The sequence below is a fragment of the Scophthalmus maximus genome, chromosome 18 (genome assembly GCF_022379125.1).
Source record: "Scophthalmus maximus strain ysfricsl-2021 chromosome 18, ASM2237912v1, whole genome shotgun sequence".
In the NCBI taxonomy this organism is placed as follows: domain Eukaryota; kingdom Metazoa; phylum Chordata; class Actinopteri; order Pleuronectiformes; family Scophthalmidae; genus Scophthalmus; species Scophthalmus maximus.
The window spans coordinates 4592468-4611110 of NC_061532.1; the positions used below are offsets into that span (position 1 = coordinate 4592468).

The following is an 18643-nucleotide window of genomic DNA, read 5'->3' on the forward strand; positions in this document are numbered from 1 at the left end:
CCACGTATAACTGTACACTCAGCAAAAATAACTGAGAATACGCACTAAAGGCATTATAGATGTAAATACATCTATATAAACAGGGGCCTTCTCACGTAGCATTTCCAACAACGATTTGTCAACTCATAAATTAGACATAAATTAGGAGCACAACATTTGATGCCAAGTCTCCCCTTTGGCCCCAATTTGACAAACTTAATGAAAGTCTGTTCTCAAGAGTGAAACATATGCACCTCAACAACTGAGATTAACACATCAACAAGATTTGTTTTAAAACTGTGTCCTCTGTGATGACCAGAGTTACTTGCACTACTCGGCACAGAGAGAACATTTCTACCTCTCTCCTCATCTGTATTTCATTCAAATTTTTCTGGTATAGGAAAACTAATGGTGATAATGTCATCTGCAAGAAAAACAAAAAACGACGCCCGCCCAGTTTTATTTCAGAAACGTATCTTTCCAGTTTCACATAAATATGATTGACAGAGCGTTAAAATAGGCCCAACATCAACCTGCAGCGTTCATATACTGTACATTGCACAGTCTCCCAGCATCAGGGGGGCGAGAAATGGTTCCAGGGTGAGAAAAGGTTCATGTTGTGTTACAGTTTCGGCCCCGATTCTTTGGCTTGAGCTACAAAATGCTCACAGGAGACCGCAATGTGAAAACCAGATTCTGTGGGCTAGAAGAGAGTTATCTGCAGCTTTGAGTTGTGATATGCTTCATGCATATCAAAAGCAGCTGAGTTTTGTTTCACAGGTGATGTGCGGGTCGAGGCGGACCATGCTGGGAAGGAGCCCGAACTACACAGCCACCGTGGAGGACTACACTAGATGGGACAAGCATCGCGTAGAGGCCCTGCAGAAGGCTGTGGCTCCACATGAAACACCCAAAAGAAAAACAACGGCCAGTTAATGCAGGACAGATTTATGCCGTTAGCCTATTAAATTTTTTTCAAACTGAGCCCCGAAGACACATTGAGATTTTAGGCACATCAAACAAACCCCAGACCTGATCACCCAGTATTGATCAGCCTCGGAGCAGCGCTGCTTTCCCACCCACTGAACAGAGAAAACCAAACTATTAAATGAACAAAATATGTATTTTTCTGTGACACTGAATGAAGCCAAAACTAACTCAATTGCAATATGGCCTTAAAAACCATGATAACAGGCCTTTTCTTTACTGTGAATGATACAAAGCAGACGCACTCTGAGCCCCAGAGAAAGGACGACACGACACGACGAGTCATGGCACCGACAGAGGAAAGAATCTTAAGCCTTGTTTGCCACTTTGTTCTTTTTATCCATTTATTTATTTAACATGATTAGTTTATTTTTAAACTCATTTACTGTATGTTCGGCCCATCATCAGCATCAACAAAATTTGATAACAATTTGCAAAAATCTTCAGAAAACACTGTCACATTTGAGAAGCAGATCTCCTGTGATAGTAACCTGTAGTGCAGCACAGATTTTAACTGTTGGTTGGACAAATAGAACATTTAAATACGTCACACTGGGAACACGTGCTTTGGTCTCCACTAGTGAAAACAATTCTCACTATTTGACTGAATAATTGGAAGATGAATCGCTAATGAAAAATAATAAGCCGTTAAACCCTCCAAAATATGTGAGCTCAAGTTGGAGTGGGTTGGTTGAGAAAGGCGTGATCGGATAATTGTGGTGGAAAAGTGGTTTGGATCTATACGGCACACAACTGCAACGACCTTTGTTTAATGTCGACCACCATCACTCCTGTTTCCTTTCAGGCTCCACTGACACAATCAATAAGAGCTAAAATCACCTATTGCAAGGAAAACGTATGCATAGAGAATGTGCCAATCAATTTTTTTCTGCCAGTTTCTGCTTTGTATTGAATTTTAAACCTGAACGTAGAACTGCAAACAATGTTGTGGATGTCTGAAAACAGATACTGCAGTTATCAGTGAGCTGAAAAGTGCAGGGCTGCAACTGATGACTGTTTTTCATTATCATTCAATGTCTTCCTTTTTTATTAATTAGTCTATAAATACTGTGTAATGAACAGTTTAAAAGTTATGAGAGTCCAAGGAGACGTCTCCAAATGAAAATGTATTTCATTAGTGGTAGATGTTTACAGCAAAAGTGACTAAAGGTTATTAAAATTGTTGGAAGTTTTCAATGGATAAACTCACCAGTTATTTTGGCTCTGATATGATGACGAGAATGGACCCGGTGAAAACAACTACTAAGTTTCTCATGAGGATCACAGCTGCGACAGCTGGTGTCTGACATTATAAACGTGTAGTTAATTAATTAATACTGCATTTCCATTTCCACAGTGTGGAACTCATAAACATCACATTTTTGCCTCAGGGTTTATTGTGAATAACTCACTTCTGATGCATGAAGACAGAGCCAGGACTCCGCTCTATCTGCGATGCCATCGAGAGATAACACCCCCAACAGGGGGCCGGGTGACGTGGATCACGTTTCAGGTGCCGCGGACCTTAACTGATTACTGTAGTCATTCGCGTCCTTATCCTATCAAAATATGATTCCTTTGTACCGCCACAATATACCCACTTAAAGTAAGCGTCACTGAAAGAGCCTCTTCAGAATAACCTAAGACGTCACAACATTTACCTTCACTATATTCTTGATTGGATTGCTACCGTGAGCCCTACAAACGTCAATGTCTGCGACTGACAAAGTCACACCACTGGTCTGCGGGCCGAGAGTTGGACTTTTCCAATTGGGTGTTGCTCTTTCAACATGATCAGCCACGAACAATTTCTTCTGCATCATCGGGGAGCGTGGCTCCTTACTGTTGGCCACTCCAACGCTCCCAGATCAGATGTCAGGTGTTACGCCGAGAACTACATCCCCGTTGTTGGAACAGTGTTGTGCCAAATGACAACACTGTCAGCAGCCCAGCAGGAGAGATACAGTATAAATATACACAAAACTTTATGTGTCAATTGGAAAAAAAAAGAGGAACTAACAGACATGGTCCAGAAGATTCCGGGTTTTGACCTAGTCTTGTTAAAGAACTTGAATTCTTATATTCCCCCAGGAGGAGCAGGGAAGTGTTTCTGGGGAGACGGACATCTGGAATACCCTGATTATCCTGCTGCCACCCTGACCTCGGATGGGATGAAGAAGAAAATGGATGGATGGAATTCTTAAGAATCAGATTGAATTTACTTGCATTCTAAAAGTAACATAGGCAACTTGGGTTTAACCTTAGCTACTCACTTTATCCTTCCAAGAAACCGATGAACACACACACACACAGGTTTTCATTTCACCTCTGTGACCCCTTGAAAAATTATTTTGCCGCAAAATGGATGTGCTTGCTTGCGTTCGAAGCACCAAAGCGATACATCACACTCGCCTGTTTTTCACCATCCCGCCCGAGCGCAAAGACATGCGGCGTATGCGATCAAGCCGCTCTGTGACACCTCCACATGAGTGAGCGGTGAAACATGAGCATGACAGCACCGTCGGGTCAGGGGTGCCTGGGAGGAGGAGGGGGGGGGGGGGTGGGGGGGGAGAGGAAGAATAGCTACCAGAGCCTGGAGAGCTCAGAATAGCAGAGTGCTGAGGGAAATCCAGATGAAGTCATTAGTGTGGCTCCCACAGCTGTCAGGAGCCTGCAGTGACTGAAGGAGGCTGGATGGAAACAAGTTTGGTGGAGATAAAGAATTTAAACAATGGTATAGGAATTAGGTTTGTAGCATGAATGTGCAAGTGTTTCTGTTGTCTGGATCTAAAGGAATTTGTGTGTGTGTGTGGTGTGTGTGTGTGTGTGTGTGTGTGTGTGTGTGTGTGTGTGTGTGTGTGTGTGTGTGTGTGTGTGTGTGTGTGTGTGTACACTAATGCCGAGGGCTGACAGGCAGGTGAGACATCTAGGAAGGTCTGTGCAGACACAAGCAGGGTCTTGTGTCTCCCTTCAAAATAAAAGCTGACAGCCGGACCGAGCTGCACCGCGAAAGACTTGAGCTGCTGCTTAAAAAAAAACACAAAAAAACCCAACGTCCTTCGATCTATTTATGCAAGCTTGATTACAGAGCCAGAATAACTGAATTAAAGCGCATTAGCTGTGCGGCCTGGGAGCAATCAGCGGTAACAAAAGGAGAAGGTAATGCCGGCTACCAAGGGACGGATAAAGGAGCGGTGGAATTAAGATTTCCTCCTTTGAGTTGCTTTACCTCATCTTCGCATTTGTCTTGAGCGTATTACATCTGGTTTGCAGTCCTTTAATCAGGCAACAATTAACTCATTTCATTAAGGCTGGAAAAAACGTTTGTAGGGGGTGCGGAAGGAAAGTCAGGGGGGACAGCTAGAGGGACTGTCAAAACTCAACGTCACGTCGCAACAAACCAAACCATTTTTTTAAATTACCAAGAAAGTGGATAAAAAAGAAAACCCCATATGTGTAATGATTCCAAGGGCAAGTGGGTTTGGGTAGAACACAGGTGATGACAAAGAAGCTTCTCCCGCCGTCTTTCAAGTGAACTTCATGATTACGGGGTGCGAGAGGAGATGGGAGAGACCTTTGGGCGACAGGCAGCCATACGCGGCGCGAGGCGAGGCATCCCGCGTCCCTTTAATTAAAACTAATAGGCGGCAATTACCAGGAATCAGTCAAGAGACGGTTAATAACCGCACACTGCCTCTAATAACAATAATAACATATACACAACAACAGGCGGTTGGCCCCATGCCAGGTAACGCGTACGCTTGACGTCCTCTTTGACACCTCTCTGGTTGTCAGGGGAGATATGGGACGTATTTCACCCCCTGAGGACACTTCTTTTTTTCCCTTTTCTCCCACACAGCTGGGCTGTTAAACGTACCAGTCTGACGGCGCCGGCTCAGGGCTACAGCGCCGAGGCTCAAAAGTAAACGAGGGTAAACACACTTTGAGTCAACCTGCCGTCTGCATCACTCCATCAACCCACATACATGTCCAACAATCACCGGGGATGACATCTGGATCGTGAACAAGTCAAATTGAGGGGAGTTCATTTCATCCCCTATAGCTATGTTGATGAACAGTGTGCATGTAGAAACATAATTATCTTTTTGAAGACTAACAGTTAATAGTAGAAAATCTTTCAAGGCAAATACCTTCCTTGCCCATTATTTACAGCAGCGTCATTCAGGCTGGAGACAAAATCATGGAAACGCGACAAAATGCATTTATTCTATCCATCAGATTTAAAGATGGAGTGGACCGTAAACTCACTTAGATTTAGTCTGGCTGCTTTTTAAGGACTGACATTAATCTGGACGATAGTAAGGCACCGTGGTAACTATATGCCAGGTTGTATTAATGTTGGGTTATTCAATGGAGCAAGGGTGATGAGCAGAAACGAGCTCATGAAGCTGTCGGGTTTATTATTTATTGAAGAAATTAAAGTTTTCTCAGAGTTTTCTTTCAGTCTCCTGGTGAATTTCTAGAGAGGAAAACGATCATAACGATCTTTTTTTTTTTTTTTAATGAATCTACTCTGTGGTGCTCCTACTTCTCTGACGCAAACGGGGTGAGAGAGAGAGAGAGAGAGAGAGAGAGAGAGAGAGAGAGAGAGAGAGAGAGAGAGAGAGAGAAAAAAAATCACGGCTCGGACCAGACACACTGACGCTCAACCACCGGAGGCGCGTGGACTGCGAAGTGCACGAAAAAACTCCCGATCCGTGGGTTTTGGTTTCTCCTCGCGACTTCTGCACACATGGCCCCCGCACTCGCACAAACAAAAACAGAAGTGGACACGTAGAGAGAAACGAGCGCGAGCAGCAGCCGGTAAGTGGGACCCTACCGTGTTGTGCGTGTGCGCGCGCGCGCGTGTCCGCCGGTGCTCTGCGCTCGTTATCGCCGGTGGGATCTGCAACACGCGGCGCTTCTTCGTGTCCACCACGAAGAAGGAGAAGACGGGGAACAGAAGCAAAACACAGACACGGGACTCCTCCGGCTTTAGCTCCGATATCCGCGAGGCTCTTAAACAAACAGTGCAGCCCGAGGAGGAGGAGGAGGAGGAGGCAGCAACACGTCCCAGAGAGAGAGAGAGAGAGAGAGAGAGAGAGAGAGAGAGGGCTGCTTCTCATGGAGTGTGTCCTGCCAGGATGACAAACAGCCCTGACACACACACACACACACACACACACACGCAGGCTCTCTCTCTCCGGAGGGACGGAGGCAGGAGGCGGTGGGCTGGGACTGCACCGAGGGGCACTGATAGGACGGTCCCACTGTCAGCGTTAACCCGTTCACTGCTACACCGGGGGACCAAACATGAAATATATAAATACAAATAAGCTATAACGAGTATCAAGATAACGCCGGACTGGTAACAACTAAAGGGCAAGGAAACATGAACGATGAATGCATGAAGGAAAACAATCACAAGATTTTCTGTTGACCATCAATTCACGGGTCACACTGCTGATTTCAGATGTGTGGAAATGAAGGATCCATAGTCAGATATTCGAATATCCGATTTACACATGTTGACATTCCAATATGTGCATAGCATGTCATATAGATTGTATATAAGAATTTGCCTGAAGCCTGTATTCTCTGGCGCGACCAGCAGAGGGCGACTCCGCTGGTCACAAAAAGAAGTCATTTTCTATAGAAGTCTACGAGAAAATGACTCTACTTCTCACCTGATTTAGGACGTCAGTAAACATTTTCCTGAGGAGTTTATGATAAAGTCTCTGGTTTCAAGTCTTCTCCAATACAGCATGATGTTTATTTTGTAAATTGTGGTCTCCTTTAGAGTCAAACGGACGATAAAACATTGAAGCGTGGCTACATCGTGATTGACAGCTGGTCTGTCCAATCGGTGCATGGCTGTAGAGTTCTCAGTCAGACCCACCCCCCAATTCTACGTCTGGTTGCAAAAAAAAAAAGCGAAACTCAAGCGAGCTTTAAAACTACACTTATGCCTTGGTGCATGTACAAGTGGGGAGGGTTCCATTTAGTTTCAGCACTCATACAGTGCTGCAGGAATGATTCCTTAACCCCAGGTAATAAGTTAGCATAGTTTTTTTTCTCAGTTTAGATGCCTAGAAAAAGGTCTATGGTTATTTTCACGTTTTATTCAGTTACATTAATACATCAGTAACTACTTAGGTTGTGACTTTTTCTTAATTTATTTTTCAGCTTTTTTTAAGTGTCATAAAATGGCAATTGTCTACCACGGCTGTCAGGGATTTTAAATGTCATCTGGCCGAACACTCAACAACACATTCACTAGTCCAACTTTACAGCCCTGTTGTGTTTATACATGCGTCTTTCAACGTATTACCAACTTTCTAAGGCTTCTGTAGTAGGGGCAAGCGCACAAAAATCAAATTAAGAGTGTGAAGCTTAGTGGTGGTGAAGCTGAGGTGGTTTATAGCCCATCATTGGCAATTTTTCCATACCCCAGTACAGGACACTCAAAATCACACGCAACATAATGTTATTTCATTAGACAGTTATCAAATACTACAATGTGGTGATTAGAAAACAGATAACAGACTGAAGGTGCACCATTAATTCTATTAGGTAGATTTAAATGGAATGAGCCACAGTTGGCTTCCAACAACCACACGCAGACACACTAAACATCCTCTAATCATCTGAGATTCAACCACATAATTCCTTAATATGGCCGCACCCGTTCTTCACACACCAGTTTATTTAAATTATAGATCACTGTTCCGATGTGTTGGCTGCTCTTCTAGGTTTAGTTTAATAACTACTTGAACATGCTTTCTTTCGTCTCTCAATCCCCACCCGAGGCAACAAAAGCTCCAGATAACTGGTTTCATTCAAACCTCAGAGAGGGTGGAACTGTCCAAGTCAATAAATCCTGAACCATAATATTTTTTTTTCCACTTTAGAACGTACGACTACCTCCGTTATCCAGGTTCAGGACACAGCTCACACTCGCAGTTGTGATATTTCATGTACAATAGAAACAAAAACATGGATACAAAAATAAAGGCATCAGTTAAATGCACAGAAAGTGTGCAAATGAGTGTTAAATGAAAAACGATGCCTCCATACAGGGCATGTGATGTATGTTATACATGAGGTCAGAAAGGTGTCTGTTCATTTCATGTCCTATTGTTCACTTTGTCATAAATGGCTTAGAGCAAAATGACTTCTCTTATGTCTTTGGTTAAGGGATTATGAAAGAGATCATTTAGGAGTCTACACGGCGTATGTGTGTGCAAAGCGGAGAAAGAGGCACAGCAAGACACCTGATTTAGGACAAAGTTTACCGTACGCAAGAAGTTGTGAGTTTGGGCTGAAAACAAAGGCAAAAATATTCATTTTAATCTTTCAGTTTCATCTGTGGTCCCTGATTTGCCAACAACCAAAAAACAAAAAAAAACCTGGAGACTCCTCTGGAAATGCGTTTTGCTCGCAAAACAACTGGTTCCTCTCAGCAGGGGAGGAGGTTCGTCACAGGGAATGCTGGCAAGGCAACGGGCCGTACCTGGCTTTAATTTCAGCTGTCCACCAGGATTAGGACATGGTTCATGGCGAGCTGTAATCATCTGCAGTGGTGAGGTACTCACAGCTGGCCCCAAGGCCGAGTCAAAGCCCCAGCTATTCCGTGCTTTGTAGTTTTCCTCTAATGATAATAACCTTGTATTGATAAAGTTGTGTGGAGTTCATTGTATTGTACTCCCCTTCTCTTTTTTTCTATTTAGATTTTAATTTACAACATAATGTGTTCATGCACTAGTCAAAAAATATTTTTACCATTGGCCAAGAATCAATAACACAGAAAAGTAGATCTGTACCAAATCATGCAGCCTCTTAGAAACAGAAATAGTTCTATTCAGGTCCCAAACATACTTCGTATGACACCGCTGAGGCTCAGAGCCAAGCTCCTTGCGGGCGCAGCAGTGAGGGAGCTGCCTGTGAATTATTGCACCGCCCAACACCGGCCCACTGGTGGTGGCCATGCCGCCGGTCAGCTCAGGTCCTTTGAAATTACTGGACCTAAAGTTTTTCAGCGCTACCAACACTTTCCAGCTTCTTATACCTCCACTGGGCTCAACGCTAAGTTGATACATGGCGCTGAACAACATTAGAGAAACTGGGTTTGGGTTTAGCCGGCCTGGGCCAGGGTCCGCCCGCTAAAGAAGGAGCCACATCAAAGGCCGTACTGTACCAGGAAGAGCGGAGGCCCCCGGTGGAAGCCCAACAGGCCTCTGGGGTGATTGCACACAACTCATCAAAGTGACAGGTTTAGCCGACAACAAAAAAAGGGTTAGGAGGGAACGGTAAAAGTAGGAGGTAGAGAAAGATAGAGGAGGACAAGATGTGTCTTAAGAATTTAAAGCTTTGGCATGGCATTTCAAAAATAACTCCAAATGCATGTTTAAACTTACTTTTAAATCATCTCTCCAAGGGCAATTCAAAATTTCAGGGTTGGAACAACTATCAGTGCCTTTTTATTTTTGGATTGGTTAACTGAAACTGATGTGACACATGAAGCAGACGTGCCCAAACAGAAGAGAAGCAAAAATAGATGAAAACCATTTAAAGGAGAGAAGAAGAAAAAAACCCAAGTACAAAAGCCTTCATCCTGTAAGATTAACGATCCAACTCGTGTGAATCAAAAGAACGTTAGCAGCGTTCTAACGGCGGAGCCTTCAGGTGCTGGATGGTCATGTGCTTTGACAGATGCAGGAAGGCGGCAGGTAATCCTAGAAGCCCTCTGAGCATTTCACCTATGCCTGCATGTGATAATGTCTGCCTCGCACAGAGGAGAAGGGGAGGCAGTGAAAGAAAAAGTGAGAGGTGACAGACTGCGTTTGAAAAGGCGAGAGTATGTGAATAATTGAACGAACAAAGAGGAAAAAGAAAAAGAGGTGCGACTGTAATTGACCGGATGAATGAGAGACCGAGACAAACAGCAGACAGACGCTGCGCCGGCAGCGCCGATCGCACTGCTTCTCGGGCTTCTGTAGGTCAGAGATTTCGGAAAACAGGGAAACCCTATCCCTTCGACACCTTGGCAGCGTGGACGGACATCTCCGACCCAATTAGCGCTGAGCTCCCTGACGTCTGCCCAGAAGGACCCAAGGGAGCCGAGGAATGGCTGAAACGTGAATGAGAGCTAATGTTCGAGTTAGCCTGCATTCAGCGAACAGGAGGCCCTTATGTATCAGTTGGGTTTCTTTTATGCCTCTACCGCTTTATAATGTGAATCCCATGGAAAAACGGTTGACTACATTTAAACATTTATTGTACATAAAAGTCGCGAGCAAAGCTTGACTTGACCATTCAAGCTGTGTCGTAAGAGTCCTGGTGCTACACTGACCTTCAGCACCTACAGACCCACCATACAGTCACATGTCGTCCAAGTTTAGGCAGATATCACAATAATAATGTTGATTTATGTCTTAAAACATTTCTAGGTTAGGTTTGTAAGTGATGGAATCTAACTAGAACTAAAACTAGACTATAGTCAGGGACTGACTAGCAACTGGCATATTCGAGGCCACGTGTTAGTGGTTAGCTAGCCATTGCTCACCGACTAGCCCTCAGAGTGGTCTCCGTGCCACAAAGCCTCTATCACATAATTCACAAAGACCAGTGGAGGGATTTTGGTGTGACCAGCCTTAAGTCCAGGTCTAAATGAAGTGTTTAGACTTTCTTTCATAATCGATTTTGATAGTTCACATTTCTGTCAAGAGATTTAATATGGTTATGAAAAAAAATTGGTTTAAGCTTGTACTTTAAGTCTTAGTCAATAACCAGACAGAATGATAACACAGTTTATTGTATTTGCACTAATAGCTGATATAATAGCTAATAGCCTTTTGGGCGCTGATGTTCTCTCAAAGGTCAGAACTACCAAGATGGTTTCCAATTGGTCAACAACACATTCAGTATTTGCATGGTCAACAGTTTCCAAAATCCCAAAGCTCTAATGGGATTTATTTTGCGTAAAATAAATGCTTTGTACTTTATTTTCCAAGAATCAACCCAGTGACTCTATTGAAAAGAAGACATTTTGGTTAAAACTTTTTTTTTTTTACATCAACTGGTAAGGCCTAGCCCTTGTTCTGGTTTATGGTACAGGCTGTTCAGGTTTATGACACAGCTGTTATATACAGTACAGCTGCACTGTATAGATTTCTGATGATTATAAAAATGAATTGCAGCTCACTGACATGACACGGACCGTGTAGTCTGTGGGTCGACACCTGACTCGTAACAATGAGAGGGCGTGTATACTGGATTATGATGTGGAAGGCGGATGCAGAACGAATGAGTCAGGGCGGCCATGTTGTTGTGGTCGTGCAGAGACATGCTGTGTCCAGATGATCCTTCTGTCTGTTTCTTATCATTTCCTCTCATACGCAGGACGGAGATAAAAGAAAATGACAGATACATGGGTGAGAGGAAAGAAGGGGAAAAAAGGGGGGAAGCGGTTGGCTCTAACTTAAAGAGATTGGCAGAGCGGATCAGCTCCACTTCTAGTCGACATTCTTCTCCGAGGTGTTGGCAACGCAAAGGTGTGAATGACATCACGTGCACATGTTTGACTCAAATGGGTTGGCAGGTGCGAAAGCCACAGGCGAGAATACTTGTTGATTTGTGGACGATGAAATGATTTTAATGTGCTATGATTTTAAGGCAATTTGAGATAATAAACCAAAGCGGAGCCAAAGTGCTGTTCCTTACATCACTCAACTCACAGTTTATTAAAAGCTTCGAACCCACAGAGCTGCTTGGCTGTACAGAGAAAAAAAGTACCCAAACACGTTATTGGGAGAGGTCCAGCCCAAGAATAAAGAAATGATCTGTCTAAAAAGAAAACAATTAATAGATAATTATAGATTTCCAGATTCCTTTTTTGTCTGCCTCGAGTGTCAAGGTCTTTTTATATCAGAATGTTTCAACTCTTCTAAACAGAAAGGAAAAACCCTTTCCTTTCTGTCTAGTTGCACAAGAAAATCTTCTGCGATCACAGCTGACTTGTGCAAATGACAATGTAACTCAAATGCAAACAGAGCACCAAGAAATATTTCCATGAAGCATTAGGGCTGTCCAAACAATACCATAAACAAAGCAAACAATGTGAGGAGGTGACTGAGGCGGTCACATTCCATCTGAACAAATGATATGGTGCCATTCAAAGCTGTTGACAATGTGGCATGTAAGACACTGATGCCCACTTCAGATGTACAAACTCGACATTCCATTTTAAAATGGGAATTAAGAACATGATTCACATACTCACGCGAGTTAAGCGACGCAAAAATTTGCGTCGAACAGCGACATACATTAACTACGTCTAACCTTTAACGTTTTGTCACGATGACTTGTGTTTTGATCCATAAATTCGCTCCCGTTAGCTACCACAAAATTGTCACTTTGAGATGATACCGTGAAACCTACCGTCCCTGGCTGCTTTGACGTCATTACGCAGCACAAAGAGGGTTTGTAGTGAGAGATAAATACATGTCTTTATACTGTTGTATTTAGATGGAATAAATACTTAAAGAGATTAAAAGAAATTGAATGAGTTTTAAAGTGAGAAACCTCAAATGGAACAGCTGACCATGTCCATTTCAAGCCTGTAACTTTGCTCTGCTTCACTTTATCAGCATGAAATTTTGTTTGGAGAGAATGTTCAGATGTTGTGCTATGGATTGTATGGAAGTTACTTTCTTTCAAAAAAATAATCGTTAGATTAATCGACTAATCAAAAATAATCAATAATAATCAATAAAAAAATAATCATACTCGTAATAATTATGTTACTCTGTATTTTATTGTTGTTGTTTCAAATTTCCAAACAGGAGTAGGTCACTTTGTTTGCATTTAAACAATTAAAAGGATAGGAGCGGAATTTTCGTAAATTATTATTTTCTCTGTGAATCAATGGATAATTTTGCCTAAAATTATTTAAGTAGCAATCCCAGAAGGAAGAATCAGTCTTTGCTCGAAATGGTCACAAGCTGTTAAAATGTGAAACCAGTGACTGAGAGAAACCAAGCCAACGCAAGGTGCATGGCGAAATGTTTTTGAAGAACTTCCCAAATGCAAAAAGATCAGGGATACATTTCTAACTTTTTCTGAGGGAAATGTGATGAGAAGAGGATCACCATCCTCACAGATTAGTATTTGGGTGTTAGGGTGGAGGACCACAGATTTCAGTAATCAGTAATAACTAAATTAAAAACCCAAGGGTATTCCATTATGATTCGTGACGCGTAGTAACTGGAAAGAAAACAGGCCTCACTTTGATGACAAATCCAAACCATACCTTCAGGTTTTCAAATTGCACGCAGAATCAGTATCGGCCAGCTGCTTTTATTTGGCAGACGAACAGGACGGTGTAAAGAAATGAGAAACAGAGGCCTGTTGTTTCACTGCTGTTGCTTTAACGTATTAAAAATATGCACACTTTTGGCACAGAACTAGGCTCAGCTTTCTAATTACATCTGTTTTTCCAAAGGATTTCTTGTGGTGTCAGGGGCTTTGGAACAGCTCAACCAGGCCTTTGTTGTTCTTTAACACAGATCACCGGCCCCCCTCCTCTCTACCTCTCCCTCTTTCATTTTTCAAGTTCCTGAGCAACTCTCTCGTCTGGGAAAAGACACAGCTCCATCAGAACTCCTCTTTCGATTGTCTTTGAGAGGGAGAGAAGTGGGGAGGGGATGGGACAGGCCGAGCCGAGGAGAAAGTAACGAAGGGAGAGCGATGGCATGCGAGCACAGGGTTCTTATCGGGCTGAAGAGAGGAAGCAGCGGTGGAAGAAGGGTCCACCAAACGAGAAGTGTCTGCAGCCCACATAGCTGAGAGGGAGGAGAAGAGGTCTCCGTTTGTTTGAACAGAGTCCTGGTTTGATCTGGGACACAAACAGGACAACAGGGAAGTTATGCGGAGTGGGGAGAGAGAGAGGGAAAGTCGGAAGGAGAGACGGATAAGAGGCTTTGAGGGGACCAAAGTTAGCGTTTGCTCATCAAAAAGAGAACAGCCTTTTGAGGAATTGCTCAAACACACACACAGCCAGCAGCCCTTTTACACTCCCCCCCAGCCTCTACTCAACAAACACAATGTGTGTGTGTGTGTGTGTGTGTGTGTGTGTGTGTGTGTGTGTGTGTGTGTGTGTGTGTGTGTGTGTCTGTTTTGTCCACCCTTTGGGAAAGGAGCAGGGGTATTTAAGCGCAACTGTGTCCGTGTGTTTATGCCGACATATTTTCACTGTCCGAAAAATATTTTCTTTTTGCACGAGTATGAAAGAATGAAAAGGGCCCAATTTCGTATGCTGATCAAACTTGAAAGATTGCATGCATGTGTCAAATTTCTCTGGGGGCCACAGGGAGTCTCTGAAAGGTCGGGTAGGAACTGAAAAAACGGAAAAGAAAATCATGACATTTTTTTTTGTGTGTGTGGTTGAAAAAGCCGAAGGAGGTGTGAGATCACATCCTGCTGTCATAAACCTTTTGGCTACCAGAAACGCAGAGACGGAGGTGAATGTGTGCAGGGGAGGGCGACGGGACGAAACGGAGGCGAGTTTAATGGAAAGGAAGGTGCAGAGAAAGAAGGATGGAAAGGGCATTAGGGTGAGAGGAAGGGAACTGCAATGAGAGGTGGGAATAAAACACATACTGGAAATGCTGAAGCTCGAGTGTCACTGAAGTGTCACAGCAGACGGCAGCTGGAATACAGACAGAGTCAGTCTCGAAACGTCTCCTCCACTTCCAGGCCACTTCAAAACTCTTTTCTCCAGCTAACTCCTCTCCGAGGACTTGTGTGCGAGGCCAACTTCATTGTGGACAGATGAGCTTGATATAGGAGGTAAACTTTGTTTGACAGGATGCTCATAACACGCTCATTTTTCCAGGACTGTTTTCCATCACATGGCCAGATTTTATCCACGGCTGCGTCTCTCAAAAAAACAGTAGATTGCGTTATTTGCGACTGACCACAAGACAAGGACAAAAGGTTGCCACGAAAACACATTTGCTATTGCCGACTGTCTGGTTTTGTTGCTTTTCAGTGTCTTATTCCCCCCAGATGCCGCCGCCGCCACAAATGACTGAAAGACCCGTGTCGCTGCAAGATTTCACGCTGTGAGACGAGTCGTAGCATTTTTGTTCGCTCTGTTCTCTTATTGTTTCTACAATGTGTGGAGAAAGTTTCCAGCTAATATGACACCATTAGAAAATCACCAGCACGCAGTATAGAGTGTGACCAATGGCAGCTCTGTGACTGCTCAGCAAATATCATAGGGCCGGTCAGAGTTCAAGTCTTGTGTTCAAGTACAAAAGCATTTTATTGAATCTGATAATATGATGAATCTAACTGATCAGATCGGAATTGTTTGCAAATACTTACTGAGTTTTTACATTTAGATTTCAACAACTTTTACACAGGGGTGTATAAAAGATTCTGTCTTGTACACACTCCGCCCTCTAATGAACTGGCTGTCAGTTAAACCCCCCTTGTGACCCCCCATGTCTGCAAATCCCGCTAAAAGGCTGCGCGTGTACTCGTTGAACCGCATTGGATTGCATGAGATTTCCCCCCTTTTGGTCTTCATATCCCCACCTCTGCTGAATTATTTTACCCCCCCCCCCGCCCTCAAAGTGATAAATGCTAATTCACCAATAGGCCATATGAAATACCTAAAATAGAAAATGTTAACATTGGAAAAGGGCTGTAATGTGAACAGTCTATAGTGCCATAGAGAGATAAAATCAGAAATGGACAACCCGTTGTCAGCACCCGCATTCGTGAGACGATAAATGATTCACCGAACGATCCTGGTTCCGTCAGCCTCGATCACTGCACGGCTTTTCAGAATGTCACAGAGCTCGAACATTTGGAATTTGGGGATTAAATTCTTTCATGTTTTGTTTTGTTCTGCATATGAAATGATGGTCCAGCCAGTCGAGTGCAGTGCAGTGTGTGTAGACCTTACTGGCTGACACGTTAAGAGACCTGTTGGCGGCTCTAGCTAGTGCTTGCGACTTTTAGCTCCCTTGGTAGAGCACCCGTCTCCAATGCAGAGCTCGGTGGTTCGAAAGCCACCCTGTGACGCATGATAGTTATCCCCCTCTGCTTTTTTCACAAGTACCCATGCAGTTGAAATGTCCAAAGAGAGACACAACGCATCGCACAAGGCGATGCTTTGGGTTTTATGGGCCTTGTCCCTCTCGTGGGGGAACTGGGCAGAACACACTCTGCTATGAGAACATGGCCCTTGGCACGTCACCGCAGTGCCTGAAACAAAGGTGCTGGTGCCAAGGCAAATGGAGTGACTTCATCCCGTGTCATCTCACTCAAGGACTAGTGGGCTCTCGGAGGGTCCCTGGGAGGGTTCACGGGGTGCGAAGCCGAATTAGATTGACTAAAAGGGCTCTTTGGCTCCAGATTGCCGCTCTGCGTGCATGTGAGAGATAATATACATTCATCATATATTCTATTGTTATGCTAAATCCTGCCCCTTTGGTCAATTGTTCCTGGGTGCTGTTGAAACACTCCTCATTCCGGTAAACTTTGCTGAACTGTGAAAAATTCAGTTTGCGCCAAAAATACTTAATCACAGAGGACGTAAGGTAGAAAACAAGTATGTGGTGGACCCAATGAGTGGATGAGGTATGTGTACATGTAATGTGGAGTATGTAAGCTTGTGTGTGAGAGAGAGAGAGAGAGGGTTGTCTCCGGCTCTGGAGGCGGTTAGAGCTGAGCTCAGGGCACTTGGACCCCTTCTCGCTCCCTGTGGAGAGGTGTGCGCCAGCGAGAAGGGAACCAGGGCCTCAGCAGCTGCTCTCCTCTCCCCTACACACACACACCTCATTGCCTCGTCTCTGCATCCCTGCATCCGTCTCACATGTTCTGCCTTGAGTTATGTCGCTCTTCATTTTCTCTACAATCTGAGTCGAGGAGATAAAAAAAACCCCGGAGAAGTTGTGTTGCAGGATGCATTAACTATCAGAAACAAGAAAACAAAAAACAACAACAATGTGATAAGCTGCACAAAAAAGCAACATGAAAGAACATAGGATCATATTAAACACATCCTATGAGCAGAGAATGTACGTGAACTACCTTTTTTCCATCCTACTGGCAGATAAGTATCCAGAATTACTGGCATTCTAAAAAAAACTGACACTCAGGTGCAAAGGCGGCTTTAGAAATTAGCTTTTTTCCCCAAACCCCCTGTGCAGTGAAGTGATTCTTGCAAAGTGGCCCCCACAATATATTTCAACTTTCCTGTTCATCACGTGACGCACACTGGCCCAAAAAGGCATCCCCGCTACACATACGATCATTTGAAAAGTATCATTGTGAAAACCGTGACTGCATTCTTTGAGTAACGGAAATTATGACTCTCAGAATTTCGCCCATTCTGTCCTTTCAAATTTGGAAAATCTAAAAGGAGCTGTATGATTATATCTAATTGTTTTATCCCATTCATGTGGTGCCAACAGGTAGTCAGGCCGTTCGGCCAGAAGAATGGAAATAAGCCTCGTCTCGTTATTTTCTAACAGCTACTAAAAGACAGTTTCACGTTTCACTTTAGTGTTGGCCATCGACCAGCGTCCTTAACAGCTCTGACTATTCTTTGGTTGGATTCGGATTGTCCTTCCTGTCGTCTTTTCCTATCTACTACTCCTTGACCTCAATGAAAAAAGGTCATAAGGTCAAGGACAGGAGTAAAGGAGGACTCATAGGACAAAAGCTGTCAGCGCTGCTCAGAGAAATACGATTCTCACTTTCACTATACCACGTCATCATGTGACGGTGGATGTTATTGACGTGCGTCTGCCGTGGTGAGACTACACATTTCCAAAGATGGACTATAAAAAAGCAGCGGCTCCACACAGCATTTTTTTGTGTTTTGTGTGACATGAGATGTAAATTATTCAAATGCAACAGTCACATACATGAGGATGTGCGTCACTTCTCGGCCATTCATGCACTTCTTCTTCGGAATTAATCATTTACGTTCGTGCATAGCGCGACATGTTAAATATCACTGCCGCGATGAATTGTGGCGCGTCTATTTCTCCTTTCCTTTCCCATAGGAAAATCCAGTGTACCCTATGCTAAAGGAGACAGGAAAGGAAGCACTGAAGCACCTTTCCAAAGCATTTAGAGAATTCGAACAGCTCTCATCATACTTCTGGGTCATTTCAAGATTTAGGAAACTTCCTAAGCCAATTTGACAATTCGGCAATACCCTTTATTTTCTATTCAGGCTATTTGACAAACAATTTGATTATCAAAAAAACGAATTGACAAAATACTTAAAAATAAGGAGGGGACGGAAAAACAACAGCATACAGTGCTTTCACTGGCAGGTTAGAGACAGGATCTTTTTACCGCTCTGCGGGGACAATGAGTTGCTCGAGGACACTTACGCAGAGCAGATGCTGCTCTCAGGACAGCTGCCAGCTGCCGGCCCTTTTACTTAAGGAGCAGCTGAAGGATGCTATCTGAGTTCATGGTTCCAGTTCATGACAATTTGAACACAAAGTGAATGGCACAAAAAAATAATCAGGGTGGAATCCGGTGTCATTACTGAAAATGCACTGCGGGGTCTGGATGCAAAATAAAGCCTGTGATGCATTTAGAATCCAGATGAATTACACTGAATCACATTGATCCTGGCAAACAC

At 43.7% G+C, this 18643-nt stretch overlaps 1 protein-coding gene across 9 annotated transcripts in view; it reads right to left on the reverse strand.

Moving 5' to 3' along the window:
* The window catches only part of disp1 (dispatched homolog 1 (Drosophila)), an 84600-nt gene that overhangs the window by 26380 nt on the left and 39577 nt on the right, over positions 1 to 18643 (reverse strand). The window contains exon 1 of one of the 9 annotated variants that reach the window (XM_047328660.1): positions 5807 to 6594. The exons of the other annotated variants lie outside the window; for them this stretch is intronic. The gene's annotated coding sequence lies outside the window, so the exon portion shown is untranslated. Of the gene's footprint in view, positions 1 to 5806; positions 6595 to 18643 lie in introns of those variants that run through there. 9 annotated transcript variants of the gene reach the window in all.